At 35.8% G+C, this 21108-nt stretch overlaps 1 protein-coding gene across 1 annotated transcript in view; it reads right to left on the minus strand.

Annotated features, from left to right (window-relative positions):
• The window catches only part of LOC120413785 (trophoblast glycoprotein), a 49819-nt gene extending 28711 nt beyond the window's left edge, over positions 1 to 21108 (minus strand). The window contains exon 1 of the mRNA XM_039574734.2: positions 20230 to 21108. The gene's annotated coding sequence lies outside the window, so the exon portion shown is untranslated. The remainder of the gene's footprint in view (positions 1 to 20229) is intronic.

The raw sequence follows: 21108 nt of genomic DNA on the forward strand, positions 1-21108 counted from the left end.
TTTGCATCTTTGTTTTTTCTATAAAAAAATGCAAGAGATTTAAAATTTGAGTAAAATTGTAAAAGTAAAATTTAAGATTAAAATTGTGCATAAACAAAAAAGCTTTAAATGATGAAACAAATAATAAATTTAAAAATAATACCGGATTTTAGATATATGTAATTGTTATTCTCCAACATATCAGAAAGCCAATACAAATTTGATTTAAGGTTTGTGTCTTCCCCATCCTTAACATTCAACATTTTCTTAAAATCGTATCGTAAATCGTAAGAATCTCACACTTGACAATGATTCTACACATTTAAAGCCACCTTTTCTCGGAATCCCGAAATTTTTGCTTTTCCCCATATTTTTTTTTCAATTTTCCCACACAAGCTTCGGCGATCAAACCTTAACCGATTTGGATTAAAATTGGCACAGTAAATTATTTTCACCTGAAAAGTCAAACCAATAGGTATCTCTTAGGATTTTCAAAAAAAAATAATTTTTCTTATCATCCTAATGTTCACATATCATTTTTGTAAGGAAAACAATTGTATGGAGACTAACGTCATGATTCGAAATCCGGACACTTAGTAGCATATCATTTTTATTATAGCTCGCAAAAAATCATGTAATAAGTTGGAAATGTAGAAATCATCAGGATGTAGTATAAACAGTCATTTTTAAGAGAGTGCATTCAAAACATGTCTTTTCTAACAATTTCTCATTAGAATTTCAAAATTAAAATGACTTGTTGTGCTCGAATCCTGGACACTGATAAAAATTGATTCGAAATCCGGACACTTTTGATTCGAATTCCGGTCCACCCGATTTTGCTTATGAATCGCACAAATTTGGGCTGAAATTTCAATGAATGACATTCTTTAGGTCTAAAATAAGCTGTTAAAATCAAAACAATCGATATTTTGTATAAAAAAAGTTCTAGAATTTGAGGAAATCAGAACCATACATTTCTGCTTTGCCTTGACGGTGCTTCAGACGTCTATAAAATATTTCAACGAAACGTTTCACAGTTTTGGTAAACTTTATTTAGTTTAATTGTTTTTGCATTGGCTAGAGCGTCCAAACATATTTGAAATGAAAGTTTGCGAGAAAAAAACACTCCGGTTCACGGTACGATAGGCAAGCTCAGTGCTCAAGCAGTTGTCTAGGATATATCATTGCACCGACAAGCCCCAAGACCAGAGCGGAACGGAACGACGATTTTCTCGCTTCTTGGTCACGGCCAGTGCGGCCAGGCCAGATGACGTACCCGGGGTTGGTGTTGCTTCTGGTCTAACGTACATTTTTCCGGTGTCTTTTCCGTTCGAGATGCCACCAGTTTTAGGTTGAAGTGCACGGTAAAAAAAATGCAAATCTCAAAAAGCAGAGAATCAAACTCAAGCCCTTTTGGTTTGGAGGCATTCTACTGATAAATGTGTCACTATGTTTCAAACTTCTGTCGTAATTTGGTCGCATTCGTTCTCAAACATAATTTCATAAATAGTACAAATTGTTTCTTGAGTCAGTATGGCAGATTTTTCCACAATTTTTTATCATTGTGCACACCATCCGTGTCCCTTCGGTCTAGGTCACCAGAGGATCTGAAGAAGCCATATTTAGATTATTTAGATGAGTGGTTAATCCTATTTTTCACCATGCCGTATATTTGCAAGCTAGCATTTATTTCAGCATGCAGCTTATGCATTTTAGCTCTGAGGGGACTTTGATCTGCTTCCACCTTTTTTTCCTTTTTTATTTTTTTGCGGTACAAGATTGGTGTTGCAACGGTGAGCCGGTATCATTGCTTTGGGTATGTTTTTCAGAGATGATGAACTAACCGACTGTGATGATGGAAGGAGGGGAAACTAGCAGCTCGGATTAGCTTTGCTCTCAGGAATGAGTGACATTTCCTTTCCAATTTGAATAGAGAGTAAAGTACTGGGATACAATTTTAATGGAAAGTATGTCACGATTTATGAAAATGTTGTGTTTTTTTATTTATTGATGCAAAAATTCTATGGTTATCAACATTGTGTTAACATTTTAACAACAGTCCACAAATGGAATAATGGAAAAAATTACTTTTCAAATAGGAACAATACTATTTCTTGTAGAATAAAAAGTTTGGTCACTTTTGTTTAAACTTAAATATCGTTACAAATTAAAAAGTTCTTAAAATCAGTTTAGGTCTTCACATCAAATAGCAATAGGGTGATTTCTAGAGTATTTTTCTTTGAAAATGTCCTATAAGCTATTGTCTTTCATATGTTTATAGGACCATTTAAAAAAAACTCTGGATTTGTTTTGTTAAACGTTTGCCAGATCGATATGAATATTCGATCGATTTTCGATTTTAGAAATCACAATGCACAGTGTTCGGAATGGCAAATTTGTAGCTCTTAATCCACTTGAGATATACGCAATTTTTGCAAAAATGGTCCAAAAAAGCACTTTTTGGCGATAACTCAAAATGTTAGGCCTACTATGTTCTGAAGAGTTGTTTGTGACATAAAATTAAACATCGTTGTCGTAGGCAGCAAAATGTTTTGAGCTTTTATTGAGGAGTTTTTAAGTAATTTTGAACCTATTTTCAAGTTGCTTTGTATTCAAAATGGTGCATTTTGGCGAAAAAACAGAACAATGCACATGAAAGTACACACTTTCAACTAAATTTCCTGAAAATATCTCCGTGTCTATCGGTGTCTATTTTTAGATATCTCAATTTGAATTTGGCGATTTTTTCATTAATTTATTTAAAATTTTTAAGTGGTATCTTATTGAAAACGTGGTAATAATCGATAAATTGAAGGGTAAATTGATCGATTTTTATGGAAAATACATTGTTTATGCTTGAAATTATGAAACACATTCTAAAATAATGAATAAAAACATGTTTAACACAATTAATAATGTAAATTAAAATTTTAAATAATTGTTCGTATTTAAAATTAAGTATTTCCTTTTATGTTTGTTCACTTTAGAAAGGTTGTCGTATTTTCAAAAAAAATAGATGAATTTACCCTTAATTTAACCAATTATTACCACGTATTTAATTAGATTTAGAATTTAATTAAATTGCTAAAAAATCGACAAATTCAAATTGAGTTACCTAAATTTAGACACCGATAGACACGGATATATTTTCAGGAAATGTAGTTGAAAGTGTGTACTTTCAGGTGCATTGTTCGGGTTTCTGCCAGAATGCGCCATTCTGAAAACATAGCAACTTGAAAATAGACTCAAAATCACTTAAAAATTGTTATAACTCCTCAATGAAGGCTCAAAACATTTTGCTGCCTTCGACAAAGATGTGTAATTTTATGTCATAAACAACTCTTCAGAACATAGTAGGCCGCTAAAATGCTAACATTTTGAGTTATCACCCAAAAAGTGCTTTTTTGGACCATTTTGGCAAAACAATGACGTATATCTCGAGTAGATTAAGAGCTACAAATTTGGCGCAAAAACATTCTTGAAATTTTCTCTTCTACAACTTTGCCCAAGACACCAACGCCTTATAACGCCATCCAACAAAGTTAGTTTTTGGTTGACACCCTGCAAGGTCGTCATCCTGTAGGTCAATAACTTCAAAAGATGGCCCTTATCAAGTACAGCTACTCTTTCGAAGACACTATTTAGCTAGGACGTCAAATAAAGGAGTTATCAATTTATTCCACTTAATTTTGCTATTCCGAACACTGTGCAGTGTTCAATCGAAGTAGACTTATTTGCAAATTAAGACATAGCTCTACTCGAGATTTCAATGAAATCGATTTCACTTAAATGCTCACCAAAAAAAATGAATTTCTGAAACTTTTTTGTATTTATTTTGATGAGAAAAAAAAGTTTTTTTTCGGAATTCTCAGTACGCTATTAAATTGGGCGTCCAATTTTACATAAAAGTTCCTTTGACTTTGACACCAAATTTCTAAACCGTCACCTTCAGGCTGCAAATTATTGAAAAACACCTCTTTTTCGCATGTTCAAAAATGGAAGGGGTCGTACCAACCCTCCGTCCCGAGATATCGAAAAATGGAGCTCGTATTCGAAATCAGACACAAAAGGTTTCACGAAAATCGAAGAGGAGTCGGGGCAACTGCTGTCGAGCTACCGTGGCCGTGACGTTACGGCTTTCGCCTTGTAAGCGGAAGGTGATGGGTTCGATTCCTGTCTGGCTCGGCAAAGTCAAATCCCTTCAAAGAGTTATTCTACTCACTGGGAATACTGACCGGTACGTGATAGGTTTTGACTAGCGGTGTGCTGGATTTCCAATCCAGAGGTCATGAGTTCGATTCTCGTACCGGGGTGATAAAGTTTAAAAAAAACTGCTGTGTGAGTTGGCGGAGAATTACCCTTATGTTATGCATAACCAATATAACAAAGCACTTTGTACAAAAATTTCAAAATGATTTTTTTTCGTTTCTCATTTTGTTATTTTGTTATATTGTTATTTCAATAATTCTGGAGTTTTTTTTGAAAAGGTCCAATAAACCAAATTTCCAGTTTTTGCTTTTTGGGTGTTTTTGAAACCGCCTTGAGTCAGGGGTGTAAAAAAACACCCAAAAAGCAAAAACTGAAAATTTGGTTTATTGGACCTTTTGAAAAAAACTCCAGAATTGTCTTCAAACAATTTCGTTGGTTAGCAAGTTGAAATATGATTCACAATCAATTTGTGTAGCAGGAATTTTGAATTCTCGCCACAACACACCATCCACACCATCCAGATTGCATCACCAATTATCACGTCCTACCTATATTCTTCGCGCGCTTTAATGTTGAGTAAAGCAAACTGCAATCACAAACATTGAGTACGGTTTGTGGCGGTTTATTTAGCTTTGTTTGTTTGAACAGTTCTTGGACAAATCAGCTTCCACAGTGTATTTATATACACTGTGATTCATATGCGTGCATTTGCTGATTGATCAATCAATCAATATTTCTTCAGTTGTTGTGGTGACATTTTTCGATGTGAAATAATTTCGGTTCGAATTGTTAAAGTGACCTTTTTATGCAGATCTTCAACAATCAGGCAACTTTTATAAATAATCAAAAGGGCAAATAAATTACTACAAATAAATCCCAAATTGGCACATCGATTTGTCGAATCCATCCGAGTGCTCATGAATGAAAAAAGCATTTTCGTGTCGGATTTTGGCAAAAAATGTGCCAGCAGAGCAGAAACAGAGGAAATCCAGGACTTTGGAAAAGTAAAAAAAAATGCACAACATGGTTTGGTGCTGCCGACGACGATACCAGACCACACTAATTGGCCAGATGGTACCACTTTTGGCTGGAAAACAATCCTGGGTAGCTTTGGCAACCGGCCGGTGAAAACCCACCACAAATGGCGTGAAACAAGAGCTGAAAAGTATGCACATTTGTGCTGAGCATCGAGCAAAACGCACCATATGGCTGCTGCAGCGTTGGAACTACCGGTGGATCGTCTGATTGAGTGAATTGTCAAAGAACTTCCTATCAAAATCAATCTTTTAAAAAATTAAAACAGAATTCATTACAAATTGATACATATATGTTTGCGATTGTTTCAAAAATGCAATAACTAGAATTGACATTGACACAATTGACACTTTTACCCAATCTGTGGTCTAAACACATAAAATAAATTAAAAGCTTAACCCTCTACTGCCCTATTTTTTCGAAATTTTTTAATTTTCCCGTGTTCAGGAGGTTGTTTGAGCAACTTTTGTTCTACGAAAAACTTTACTTCTCTTGTTTAAGGTTTTTATTGTTTCATTTTTAGTGTTTTAATTTGCATTTATCTTGTTTAGTTCATGTCTGGAGTTTTTTTTTTGAAAAGGTCCAATAAACCAAATTTCCAGTTTTTGCTTTTTGGGTGTTTTTGTAACCGCCTTGAATCAGGAGTATTAAAAAACACCCAAAAAGCAAAAACTGAAAATTTGGTTTATTGGACCTTTTCAAAAAAACTCCAGATGTTTGTTTTTGGTAGTATTTGGCCTATTCTACCACTTCCTATCATTACATTTTGCCTATAGAGTTTTTCATGGTTTTACAGCCACTTTTTCAATTTTTTGTTTTTTTTTTCACATTTTTTGCTATAGAGCAATTCCAGCCCAAAACAGGAATTTTTTAGGTACTTTTTTCTCGACCCTCTCCGATTTCAATGAAACTTTGTAGGCATGTTATCCTACGCTTTTATAAGCCATTTTTGTTTATATGGAGCCAGTTCCACTCGATAATGACATTTGGGAAGGGCGTAAGTGTTTTAAATATTTTTGTAATTCGGAATTTAAATACTTCTGTATTTCGAAGCCGTTGCATCGTATCAAAAAGTGGTCAAAGACAAACTTGTAGGAAATTTGACGGGCTTTTCAATAAAAATACACTGAAAGAAAAAAAAACACTCAACTTTTATGAGATTTTCTAATTTTAAAGTTTAAATGTCAAATTTGAGGGGGAGCCCACGATTTTTTTTCGTTCAAATTTTTTGTGAAGATAGCCTAAGATGTTACAAAAAGACTCACGAAAAATGCAGGATGGAGCAACTCACCAAAAAAAAATACAAAAATCATTTACTGAAACTGTTTTTTTGAAAAGCGCTCTAAACGTCAAAATTTTCAAACACCGGATACGGGAATCGATTCTCCAGACAATTTTACATAAAAGTCTCCATATTGACTACTATCCTAAGTCCAATCCTTGTAAAGTTACAGCGGTTTTAAAAATAAAAACGTTGAAAAAATGAGTTTTTTGATGGTTTTTGGCAATTTCTATATGACAGACTTGATTTTTCAGTCTCGTAAATATTTTTACCGAAAAGCTCGTTCAATTTCCCATAAGTTTGTCTTTGACCACATTTCAATTAGATATATGAGCTTACATATATAAGCATAATATTTTTTCAGTGTAGTATAGTAACCTGGATAGTAAATTAGCTTATATCTGTAAGTCCATACATCCAATTGAAATGTAATCAAAGACAAACTTATGGGAAATTGGACGAGCTTTTCGGTAATAATATTTACGAGACTGAAAAATATAAAAAATGCCAAAAACCATCAAAAACCCGATTTTTTCAACATTTTTATTTTTAAAACCGCTGTAACTTTACAAGGATTGGACTTAGGACAGTAGTCAATATGGAGACCTTTATGTAAAATTGCCTGGAGAATCGATTCCCTTATTCGGTTTTTGAAAATTTTGACGTTTAGAGCACTTTTCAAAAAAACAGTTTCAGTAAATGATTTTTGTATTTTTTTAGGTGAGCTGCTCCATCCTGCATTTTTCGTGAGTCTTTTTGTAACATCTTAGGCTATCTTCACAAAAATTTTGAACGAAAAAAAATAGTGGGCTCCCCCTTAAATTTGACTTTTAAACTTTAAAATTAAAAAATCTCATAAAAGTTGATTGTTTTTTTCTTTCACTGTATTTTAATCGAAAAGCCCGTCAAATTTCTTACAAGTTTGTCTTTGACCACTTTTTGATACGATGCAACGGCTTCGAAATACAGATATATTTAAATTCCGAATTACAAAAATATTTAAAGCACTTACGCCCTTCTCAAATGTCATTATCGAGTGGAACTGGCTCCATATAAACAAAAATGGCTTATATAAACGTAGGATAACATGTCTATAAAGTTTCATTGAAATCGGAGAGGGTCGGGTACAACCGATTCCCTATTTGGCATGGAATTGCTCTATAAAATGACACCATTATCATTTGAATTGCAAAAAAATAAAAAATGCGTAGAGGCATAGCCTGGGACACAACAAAAATTTCTTTATACTTCATTTTACTAAAAATATAAGAAATGTTAGAAAAAACACAGCCAAAGTTGACCCCTAAAAAATTATATTTTTAAAAACATTGGCAAAGTCACATAAAACAAGTAAAACTTCCCACCCATGAATTTTCTAAAATTTAATGAGTTCTTCTTTTCAATGCATTTTAAAGAACGAAAATTGGTTGAAAATTGATTTTTGGCGATTTCAAAATCCTATCCTTCAATCGCGATCACAAATCGGACGCGACGGAAATCTGCTTTGAAGAATGCGCACTGTTTGTCACTACACAGCTAAAAAAGTAGTAATCCAGCTGCATGTAAAAGGCGTGGATGTAAAATAAATATTGCATTATTTTATGCAATTTTATGTGATTTTACACCCTGAAATATGTAGCCCATCAGTATGGGAAACCTACTTGACCGAAATGTCAAGCTGATATATGCGTTTATCCTTACAGCTTTTTATCGGTTTGATGGCCGAGTGGGCTAAGGCGCCAGTCCTTACTGTTGTTGCTTGGTTTGAATCTCGTCGGATGCAACTTTTTTTTTGTGTTTGCAAAAATTGTACATGCAGTGTGTAATATTAAGTGTTTATTTTGACGAAGGTGATGTGCATGCTTTTGCATGCAATTTTACCATCGGATTTTTTGCTGTGTACCACACACACCGTTTCTCTCTTTTAGCTTATAAGTGTGTGAGTGTCGTCGACGAGAGGAGTAGGCCAAGTAGACAAAAAAAAACATTAATAAAAAACAATATTACGCCCTTTTGAAATGTTAGTATTGATTTAAAAAAAAATGTTTTCAAAAAGAAGAATGTTTCATGTTTCAACATTGAAAATCGGACCATTAGCTGCTGAGATATCGACATTAGTTGTTTTGGTGAGACTTAGAAAACTTCAATTTTCGCGTTTCTTTTTCATAAAGTGGCTACTCAGTAACCAAATTTTCTGAACTTAAAAAAAAAATATTTTTAGAAATGGTCGCTAATGGTCACTATTTTTAAAAATCGAAAAACTGCAAATCTGGAGTTTTTTTTAAAAGGTCCAATAAACCAAATTTCCAGTTTTTGCTTTTTGGGTGTTTTTGAAACCGCCTTGAGTCAGGGGTATTAAAAAACACACAAAATGCAAAAACTGAAAATTTGGTTTGTCGGACCTTTTTTTTTTAAAAAAAAAAAAACTCCGGAAATGTTTCGCTAAAATCAAACTTTCGGTGACTATATCTTGAAAACCGATCCCTTTATCAAAATATCTGTGAAGTGCTTTTCGATTGGGAATTCAATTATTCAAATAAAAAAAATTACGTCAAATTTGCTTTAGCATAAAACTTGATTTTTTTCCGAAAATCACTATTTAAAAAAAATATAACTCGGCGGCAGATTTGTTGACCATGTTTCTCTATGGCTCAAAAGTTGCGGGGGTTTGTCTCCTAAAACACATAAGGGACCATCCATAAACCACGTGGACACTTTAGGGGGGGAGGGGGGGGGGGGGTTGGCGATTGTCCATGCTCCATATAGATTTTTTTTGTATGGACAATTGTCCACGAGGGGGGAGAGGGGGGGTTTGAGATTCCCAAAAAAGTGTCCACGTGGTTTATGGATGGTCCCATATCAAAAAATCTCGAAAATCAAAAAATAGGTATTTTAGGAAATTGAGTTTTTGTGAAAAAATAATAATTAAAAAAATCGGCAAAAAAATCCCTGTACCTACAACTTTGCCGAAGACAACAAATTGATCAGAAAATTCACTCAAAAGTTACAGCTGTTTGAATATTTACGTACCATTTTTGTATGGACAGCAGCCAAAATTGTTTTAGACTTGTATGGGTGAACTAATGACACCAAAAGGTTATTTGGTTATAGGGAAGGCCCCCACAAAGTTTGAGCTAAATCACAAAATACAAAAAAAATAAAATGGTCGAAATCGGCCGATTTCGTAGAGAGTTGCTCACAAGTTTTAAAGTTAGTTAACTATAATTATAAAAAAAAAATGCTTAACAGAATTATTTGAATACTCTCAAAGAGTAATGATTTTCTTTATAAAAATACCATGTAAAATCTTTTTTCAATACAAAATTAAAAGTGTTTTTGACTTGTTTAAGCCTTACTATGAGAACTTTTCACAAAAAAAAAAACAAGTATAACTAACATCACAATTGCATAGTACTACTATATTGCATCGCACCGAAGCTCACCTCTGTCAACCGTATTGCCACACCGGTTCCGGCCGCACAGTCATGGTTCCCAATTCTGGCTGAACCTAATGCAGCCGGTGGCGCCACCAGTCCCCAAAACTGGAACTACAAAAAACGTAAAACAACGGCGCCCACTAAACCCAATCATCGCACACCGGTATCGACGACGACGGAGCAGAGTGGACGGACAAGTGTGCCAAACTGCCGCGGCCGAAACGGGCTCAGCAACTTTATGGCCAAACGACGATTCTGCCTAATGGCAAAAACAACCGTTTCGCTGCAAAGTTGTTGAGATCGTTTGGTTTATTTGGCGGTTGAGTAGATTTTATTATTTTTTAAAGAATTTGTTCAAAACAGAATTGTGTTAGTTTATGAAGAATTTTTGAAATTTGAGCATTGTCAATGCATAACAAATTTAAAAATTTCAGTTAAGTGGCACATAAGCCACTGTAGCAAAACGTCCTTCTCAAAATCCATGAATTCAGTCTGGCACCGTCAGCAGAAATTCGAGAGCACCAACGCCGTCAGCCCGGAGAAGGGCTTTAGCGAGGACCAATCGACATGTGGTTGCGATCCTTTTTATTAGGTTTATAAGTGTGTTTTGCCCGTACCTGTTGATTTTTGCTTGGATTTTCGACCGGGAACCTTTCAGTCCGGATGTGGCGGCCGTTCAGAGCCCAGTAGCTATCAGCTATCGGTGGCCAGCTGGTGCTTCATCATGGTGCGGTTTCGTGGCCGCCGCACAGGTCCTAATTGGTTTTTGGCACTCCCGGGGAAAGTTTCGGGGCTTTTTGTGCTGAAATATAGCTTGGTTTGGCTTATTGCAAGTGATCAATTGAATTGAGAATAGTGGCGATACGTTTCTAGTTTCGAGTGTTAAACACCGGGAAAACTTAGTATACTCGATTGTGATGCATTTCGTTTAAAAACAGTAGTTTGTTTGAAATTTAATAAATCATGGAACTATAAATAATATTAGAAAAAATATATATTTCTTTTCAGTTATCAATCTTTGTCAGGTTTATCCTGAAGCTTTATAATGATGCAAAGAAGTCTCGCTTATTTATTTAAAAAAATCTATGTTCATTAGAAACCCTTGGCCCATTGGTTGTTTTGAAAAAGTAGAAAAAACTAGAAGTCATATTTGTAGGAAAAGCATTCGTCATAAAAATAAAACAATCGGAAATAACTTTTAACGCGCTGTTAACCCTCTACAACCTAACCCCGCCTTTAGACGGGCTTCGATCTAAAAAATCGCCAAAAATCAATTTTCCAACCGATTTTTGATCTTTTAAAAGCATTGGAAATATTGTGCAATTCTCACTAACTTGGACTTCGCACTAAATTATTGCTATCGATCGCACTATTGCGACTTGTCAAACTGGCTTGGGAAATTTTAATTTTCTCAAAAAATGATCAAAGCGAGCCGATGTTGCTCACCTGTCGATCGCAATTTTCAAGTGCGAATGTCCAGTTTGGTGGAAACTGCGACTGGAAATGTAAATAAATAACTGCTGGTTGCCTAGTTTTTGGAAATTTTGTTGTCAAAAGTGCGACAGAAAAGTGCGGGCCAAATCCAAGTTACAGTGCAAGAATCAATAAGAACTCTTAAAATTTTAGAAAATTTATGGGTTGGAATTTGCCCTTGTTTTATGTGACTTTGCCAATGTTTATAAAAATGTCATTGTTTTAGGGGTGAACTTTGGCTGTTTTTTACTAACATTTCCTATATTTTCAGTAAACAGAAGTATGCAGTAATTTTTGTAGTGTCCTAGACTAGGCCTCTACGCATTGTTTTGCAATTTAAATGATGATGGTGCCATTCTATAGCAGAAAATGTAAAAAACATACAAAAAATTGAAAAAGTGACTGTAAAAACGTGAAAAAATTAGATAGGCAAAATGTAATTATATTAGGTGATAGAATAGGCCAAATACTACCAAAAACAAACATAAACTAAACAAGATAAATGCAAATTAAAATACTAAAAATAAAACAAGAAAACCATAAAATAAGAGAAGTAAAGTTTTTCGTAGAACAAAAGTTGCTCAAAATGACCTTCTGAACACGGGAAAAATAAATATTTTCGAAAAAAAAAATTTGGGCATTAGAGGGTTAAGCTACTACTAATCTATGGGCAATAAAATGAGATTAAAAACACTGATATTTACAAGATAACGAGTCTAGTGATTTGTGTTTGAGTAAGAGACATTAAATTTTTAATACGTTGAAAAAAAAATCAAACCGCCCGGAAGCTCACATCCACAACCTTCTAAACTTTGAAGCTTCCACAGTTCTACGTGCCGCGAATCAACAACCGCACTATTTCGGCTGACTCGCTAGTAATATTCTCAGCCACCAGCCAACCATGCTGCAGCAGTGCAATGTTTGTTCGTCAAGTTTATGGATCACTAAGCTAACGAACTGCCTGGTGGTGTGGTGGTTGTGTCGTGATGTTCTCCCTTTGAGTTAATGTGTTTGTATGTGTGTGTGTTTATGTGCCTCTCGCGCCTGCAAAGGTTGCATTTTCGCTAGAAAGGTACACACGACAGCATTAACGAGATACAAAACCGGCACTAAAAGCCGCCCCAACAACAACACCAACCGACTGATCTGGGAAAATGCATTGCATATCTTTATCTCGCTCTGGCTCGTCGCAAAACACTGCAAATCATGCTTCCCGAATCCCGCGTAGAGTCAAGCACTGCCGTCATTGGTGCCACCTTTGGCATCAGTTGTCCATAACGTGCATTAATTAGTTGAAAAAGGATGAAAGTTGTGTAATAGTAGTTTATGCAACAAGTTGCAAAAAGAGGATTTTTTCAGCACGAGTCGTACATTTATCCAACGAGGTTCACCGAGTTGAATAAATACGAAGAGTGCTGAAAAAATCAAATTTTGCAACGAGTTCCATACAACATTTTTTGCAATTCAAAAAAACTCACACTGAGTGAAATTTTATTTAAAATTTTCATGTATTTTGCCAATAAATCGTTCAAATCAAAAAAATGTAGAAAAGTGTTACTTTTCAAAACAAGTGCTGAAAAGTTCAACTTTTCAGCACCCATTTGAGTGCTGAAAAGTAGAACTTTTCAGCATTTATTTTGAAAAGTGTTGCTATTCGATTCTGTTATTTTTGGTACAGAAAAGTAGGCTATTTCGTCGTTCAAGAATGACAGGAAAAGTAAGTAGTTTCACGACGGAATTGCAAAAATATATTTTTGATTCTGATTGCACACAGTACATATCATTTTCTGAACAATTGTGCAGTTTTGGAGCTTTGATGTCTTGGACACATTTTTTTCATTTAGTTTCTTTTTTGATGTGCTGGAACTCATCTACAGCGACAAATAAATAAAAGGTTTTGGAAATACAAATGACAATTCTGAATCTGAATGTTTTGTCAGTTTTATGCTTCCATATATTCCAGCCACCTTTTCAATATTATATTTTACATTATATTTGTTATAAAATCAAACTATTAGCTTTTCAGTGTCGTTAAAATATAGTGCAGGGCATTAGACGAAACTGCTTATATATTTTAAATGTATGGTATTTATTTCTCTGTCTTTTTTTATTGTGTGACAGAAATAACGTGAACAGTATTCTAGTTCCAAGCTACTAAAACATATGAGCAATTTTCTACGAAATCAGCCGATTTCAACCACTTTTATTTTTTGTATTTTTTTTTTTTATTTGGCTCAAACTTTGTCGGGGCCTTCCCTATGACCAAAGAAGTTATTTTGTGTCATCGGTTCACCCATACAAGTCTCCATACAATTTTGTCAGCTGTCCATACAAAAATGGTATGTAAATATATAAACAGCTGTAACTTTAAGTGAATTTTATGATCAATTTGGTGTCTTCGGCAAAGTTGTAGGGACCGAGCCACATAGCCCAGAGGTAACGCTTCCGCCTCGTAAGCGGTAGATCGGGGTTCAGATCCCGGCTCGGACCAACACAACTGGTGATCTTTTACCTTCTGGAATAGATTACTTAGTAAGGGAAGGTAGTGTATCGTCACAAACTGGACCTTATCACGACACCTTAGGGAAGCGACCTATGGAATGTTAACATTAACCTTAATATGTGGGGAGCCGCAGCCGTGCGAGTAAGGCGGTTGCTTTACAACGCAAATTCCTGCTTGTGAAAAAACTCGGGTTCAAATCCTTGGCTCCCCGGCCCAACCTTCCAAGCGTTTTTCGAGTGCAAATAATCGCCTAGCATTTATCACCCGGTGCAAAGGTTGTGCTCAGAACCTAGCAGTGCTGTGTAAGAAGCTTGGCCGCGCGCTGAGAAGAGCTTATATAGCAATACAATACTGCTCTGGTTCTAGCGATGCACAATATAAAAGAAGAACGCATGGAAGGTGGTCTACAAGAGTTACGGCTTTTCGGCTGGTCGACACACGCGTTCACCCAATACAATGGTGTTTGCGTGCGAAGTCAACAGAAAGGCCCAACAACAGTAAATTGGGCAATCCTACAATAGACCTATAATCAGGTTTCAGTGGTAGATTACTCAGACAGAAAAAAAAAAACCTTAATATGTGAACATTACGTTGAGAATGAAACTGCCACTGAATCCGCTTTGTAAATGCCGGTCCCGATACTCTTCAAGGGTGTTCCCTTCAGCAACTGGGAAAGATTTATTTTACTTACAAAGTTGTAGGTAATGTTGAGGACGATTGAGAAAAATGTAGGTACACGGAAAAAATGTAGATTTTTTTTATTAACTTTTTTTCACAAAAACTCAATTTCCCAAAATACGTATTTTTTTATTTGGGTAATTCTCTACCAACTCACACGAAATCGGGAAAAGTTGCCCCGACCCCTCTTCGATTTGCGTGAAACTTTGTCCTAAGGGGTAACTTTTGTCCCTGATCACGAATCTGAGGTCCGTTTTTTGATATCTCGTGACGGAGGGGCGGTACGACCCCTTCCATTTTTGAACATGCGAAAAAAGAGGTGTTTTTCAATAATTTGCAGCCTGAAACGGTGATGAGATAGAAATTTGGTGTCAAAGGGACTTTTATGTAAAATTAGACGCCCGATTTAATGGCGTACTCAGAATTCCGAAAAAACGTATTTTTCATCGAAAAAAACACTATAAAAGTTTTAAAAATTCTCCCATTTTCCGTTACTCGACTGTACAAAATTTTGGAACATGTTATTTTATGGGTAATTTAATGTTCTTTTCGAATCTACATTGACCCAGAAGGGTAATTTTTTCATTTAGAACAAAATGTTTCATTTTAAAATTTCGTGTTTTTTCTAACTTTGCAGGGTTATTTTTTAGAGTGTAACAATGTTCTACAAAGTTGTAGAGCAGACAATTACAAAAAAAATGATATATAGACATAAGGGGTTTGCTTATAAACATCACGAGTTATCGCGATTTTACGAAAAAAAGTTTTGAAAAAGTTACTTTTTGCGTTTTTCTTCGTTTCGTCGTCCGTGTCTGTCGCGGGTGACTATGAACGGCCATGATTGATGACGACCAACTTTTCACTTTTGAGGCAAAGTTTGAGCCAAATAAAAAAATACAAATAAAATCCATTACCGCTTTTGGTAGAGAAATGCCCTGTTATGATGTGTTAGGCATATTGTGATACTTTTCGTTTCAAATGTATGGAATAAATGCTTGAAATTTAAAATTGTTATATTTGTACCTGCTATTGACCTTGAAAAGGGATAAGGGCCCAAAACTTTAAATAAAATTTGTAGTAGCTTAAATGTTAACAATTCTCGAGAAAAAAAAATATCCAATGGGATTTTGGCATTTAAAAAAAACGTTACTTAATCCACCTTTAGGTGGTTGGTGCCTTCCTCTCATTTATAGAGTGATTCCAACTAGAGTGTCCCTGTCCACATTAATTATAGATCTCCGCTAACGTGATCGCAGCACCTAAAAGGTCCTAATAAAAATAAGTGATGAGTAAAAGAAACAGACTACCAACAGACTTTTTGTCAAGACTAAACAGACACCGCCTTTGAGGAAAATGGTATCCCTCTACACGGCTTTTTCGTGGCGATCAGACCCGACCAGTTGAGGTTATGTGAATTCAGACCATTTTTTTAAACTTATAAGTTTTGATAGGTAAGTCAGATCTTGAAAATTCTTAATCCACAAGAAAGGTCATGTCAGAACCTTTCTAAAAATATATAATATGGCAGGTTTTCATGCAAAAATGCCACTTTTTCCCAAATTGTGAAATTTGTATGCAGCAGTTTTTTAAACTTAACTTTTGATGTACTTTACTGAATATTATAAATTTCAATAGGGACTTATGGGACCCCAAGAAGACTCGAATGAGGCCAATACGGTCAAAATCGGCACAGCCAAACACACAAACATTTGCTCAGCTAGTGATTCTGAGTCGATATGTGTAAATGACGGTAGGTCTATGAGGTCCAATTAAAAAGTTCATTTTTCGAGTGATTTTGTAGCCTTTCCTCAGTAAGGTGAGAAAGGCAAAAATGCAAAAAAAAACTAATAATTGATCACCTAAGGGACTGCTCGTAGAATGGGTACTTTTTTGATTCAACTAATGTTAGGAACTAATGCTAAAATCGAGTGCTCTCACAGCGAGAGAGAGAGAGAGTGAGATCACACACAAAAATGGGAAAGGCTAGCAGCGACGATGGACCGTGGCTTTCGAGGTATGTCGCTGATGTTTGTTTTTTTCTTAACTATGGCGCGAGCTGCGGTTGAAAGAGGTGTGAATGTGAGTAGGGTTTTGGTTGATGTCATTGTGGTTGATTTGTGTATGCGTGTTGTTTTCAGAGAGAGAGAACACCAAATCTGGTGTCATGTCGCGGCACCAGAAGGTGTGAAGCTGATTATGTGGGTACATGAGGAATCTTAAAGGGGATTTTTTGAATGAGTAATGCTGACGATTAGATAAAGATTATTTTATTGCTCTATTCTGTAATCAAATGAGATTTGCTTGATTTTTTTCCTGGAAGATGATACAATGTAAATTTAAGAAATGCTTATCATATTTCTACGAACTGACTTGTACAAATATTATCGTTGAAGAATCAATTGTTAAATTTATGCAAAAATAATTGCTCGGTAGACCTCGAAATAGCAACCATCCGACAAGAGAGAATTTCCATTAAATTGTGAGAATCTTCAACAAAACCGAAACCCGAGGCTCAGAACGATTCTGCACATTTACCGCAACATCGAATTGATTTGTGTTATTATTATGCAAATGTATCGACGTGAAGGAGTAGATTGAATGCAGCATTAAGAACGGTCCAATCTGGTGCTACTGCTAGTACGAGCAGAGAGAACATTGGTTCCGGCTGTTCCGGATTACACGATGACGGTGATGATGATGATGATGCAAGAACGGCCATGGATGCAAACCCAGGGTTTTGTCGGAAACTTTGTCGTTGACCGGGTTCGTACAAGTTTAAACCATTTCCAAAACGCAAATTGCATTGCAATTTTGCATTGCGGTCACGTACGAGGTTTGCTTCACAATCTGGGAGCGTATAGCCGTATGGTTGTGCCAGCTCATGGTTTTCCTGAGGCGACTTTGAACGTCTTGGGAGATGATCTAGGAAGGGAATTTATTCTTCAACTTCAAGCAGTAAAATGCTGAAGCCAAAGAAATAAACTGCCAAATCTAGATGGCTATTAAATTTTTGAAATACTTTCAGAAATTTAAACAATCTAAGTAGCACAAAAATATTGTTCAACCGTCCCTCTAATACCATAATAGTCGAGGGTAAAAACTATTGATGAAATCTTGGATGAAATGTATTATTGCTGAATGTGACGTAGGTGCATTGAGCAGCCCCTCGTATCTGTCAGTGTGGGCGAATGACAGAAGATTCTAGATCGAGTCGCGCGAGCAAACGACACGCTTTGCAGTTTTGAAATAAAATTAAAAAGTTAATTAAAACGTTGTTTTAATCTATTACACTGAATTTTCAAAAAGTAATCACAAAACGATTTATCACAAAATTGTCGAAAACCAAAGACTCGTATTTTTTAAACTTGTAAAAAAATTGTTAAATGTTGTTGTATTTTCCATTCATCGAACAACAAACCCAAAACAAACCCATCTAATTGGTGAATTCTGAGCAAAATGTTTATTTCCTACTACAGTGAAGACTTGATTATCCGAAGTTCGATTATCCGAATGTTTGTATGGAACTTCGGATAATCGAGTCATGAACAACACCATTAGATTTGTATCCTGCAACCCTATTTAGTCAATTTTGAATGGTTGGATCGCCATTTTGGAATATCCATAAATCACGTAATAAAGGAAAAAGATTATTTTTCGACTATCAAAAAAATAAATTGACATATGATAAAAGATATTATTTGCATAAAAAATAATAATATTAAAAGGAATAACTAATAAATTCATGATTTGAAAGTATTACGAGAGCAAAAATACCAAATTATTTTGAGTGTTGCCAAAATCGGGATGGTACTGTACATAAAAGTTGGATTGGATACTTAGAGTTTAGGTATTTTGACAGCGGATAATGTGTCCGTACAGGGCTGCACGGTGTTTTTTCTGATGCGCTGTATTTTTATGAATTATTAGTTATTTTGTTATCTTTTGGCAGTAGCATAGTTGTAATGATATTAGAAGATTTGTTTGCATTCATATTTTTTAATTAAACTTTAAATTTAGTATTTAGTCTTCTTTGTTTGTTTGGCAAAACCGGGCAAGTAAGAATTACAAAATGAGAGACAATATAATAGAAAAATGGGTTTAAATATCTGGTGAAGATTTTGAAATATTGCTGTTGTTAATGTCTTAAATACAGTTACATGGTTAATGTTTTTTTTTGTTTCTTCCTTTCACACAATCATAGAATATTTTATGATCCAAATGATTTAAGTAGGGGAAATATTCTCATTTTAAGCCTAATAAGCGGCCGTGTTTGAATGATGCTGGATAATCTGGATTGTTCCTTGAAATTCACTAAAACCAAGTACACCAACGAGTAGAGCAACTTTTTGTGAACATTTCTGTTTATTTTCACTTTTATTAAAAGTTATGCGATTCCTTTTACAAGCATTAAAAAAAAATATTTCAAAAATGCATTCTAATCAGTCGGGTGCATTGTGCCACGCTCATTTTTCTATTTTCAGCTTAGTTCTTTTTTTCTTCCAGCGCTCTTTTGGGTCTGCTTAGTGCTTCCAAAATTGATGAAATTTTAAGCGAACACTCACGAAAAGTAGCATTTATAGCGAAAGTTTCCTGGCAGCACTTGCTCACACCAACAGGTGCTGCACCAGCATGTTGGTGGTGTTGGTGGCCACCCTTTGTTCTTTATTTGCCTTCGCTCCTCGCTCGGTTTTCTTCAGCCTTCGATTAGAATCGGTATTCAAAATTGAAACGTCAAAAGACTTAGCGCGTTTGTTTTTTTTGTTGGTGCTTGCTAATTATTTACATTTTTCGGGATTATTTTTCAAGTGAGTGACTAAATAATGGTCAAAAGAACATGTTGCCGGTAGTTGGAAGCAATTTTATATCTTAAGCATTTTGAAATCGTTAGCGCAAGTGTAAAGATATTGATGGCGACTTTCGTTAAGCAGTTAACCTCTGATCTTGCGTGTGGATGTGTGTGCCACCTAAATGATGAGAAATGGTCTCGCAAAATAGAAATTATGATCAAAAGTGCATTAAATTTTATCTTTTTGGCCAGTAAGTGGCATAAATTTGCGTGCTTACTCGAGGCGGTGCTGTTGCTGGTAAGTTTATAGCCTGAAAAGTATTTTTGGAGCTTTAATCGAGCATCAAACTCTCCATATGATGAAGATAGGTGTTTGAATAGAAAGGGTATATTTCCCCTAATTTGTCCATTCTGGAAAAAATAATCCAGAAATTAAATTTTTTGTGTTCCAAAAAAAGTGTTTCAGGTTTGTAGATATTGCAAATAAATGGGACCACCACTGTAGATGCCATAATGCCTATGATATTTTTTAAATGCTGCTTCGAAACTGCTCACTAAGAATGACTTTAAAATTCAATATTTAATTTGACAAATGTTTTAATTTTTTTTTCTTTAAATTGTATATCCTTTTAGTTTACACATTGTATCAGGGCAAGGAAGGAACTGTTTCCACTTTTATCACAACATTTGAAATAATCCAATATAAACAGGCTTAAATTGCCAAATAGCTGTTAGAACTTTGCTAAGTTTGTCATGCTTATTCATCAAAAAGTTTGTTTTTTCCCTAATCAACTCAGCGTAATTTAATGTTACCAGTATAAAACTCAAATCAGCTCACTTTTCTCACCTTGAATGTGTGTTCTTCACTTGCTGCAACACCGCCTGATGACTTATGCTGACTCCACTCTAACTTCAACACCAACTTCTTCTCATGTGCCCATATGGTACTCCACGCGGATGATCTGCCTGCAATACCACCACCACCGAACAACCTTCCGACCTCTTCTGATCTCTTCAGCACTAATCCCCAGCGGAAATGACGGGCAAGTCTTGTTCCATCCGACTTTTTCTTTAATATTTCGTGGGCTACCCAACACTTGAGCGCTACTTCTTTCGGGCGTTTCTTCTTGTAATATTAACTTCCTCGCGGTTCACGTACTTTACTCACTTTTGCCCTTTCCTGGAGCAAGTTTCCAAGTATTCCGCGGTTTTTTTCCGATAGCTCACCCACTCCGTGCCCCAAATTGGCTTTGTTTGCACTAAATCAGACTGTTTCGTTCTGTTTCGTCCCCCCAAAAATATCTAGCAACCCTTTCCAGCGGAACCTTTCACAGCCTGTTGCGCCTCCCGTTCAAGAAGTGGTGACTTCATGGCACGAACTCTGCGCAAAGATCGCTGCGGCGCACTGTGAAGTCGCATAAATGAGTAGGCGCAGAGCAGCAGCGGCGCGAGTTATCACGCGCACATCTTAAGCAGTATGCACACACGCGAAACACTCACACGCACGCAGCAACACCCCGGACTCAACAGGTATTCCAGGTGAGCTTGTATGGTTGGGGCACCTCAACACAGCTAAGCAGTTTCGCTGGTGTTGTTGTTGTGCGGCACACCTCCGCGAGGCCGCGACTTGTTTGTTTCGGGCAATCTAATGACCTGCTCCGCACAAGGTGTGCAACGCCGCCGCCGAACGAGAAGCAGTCGTAGTAGTCCGTGCCCGTAGCGCTAG

The sequence above is a fragment of the Culex pipiens genome, chromosome 3, assembly GCF_016801865.2.
Source record: "Culex pipiens pallens isolate TS chromosome 3, TS_CPP_V2, whole genome shotgun sequence".
NCBI classification, from domain to species: Eukaryota; Metazoa; Arthropoda; class Insecta; order Diptera; family Culicidae; genus Culex; species Culex pipiens.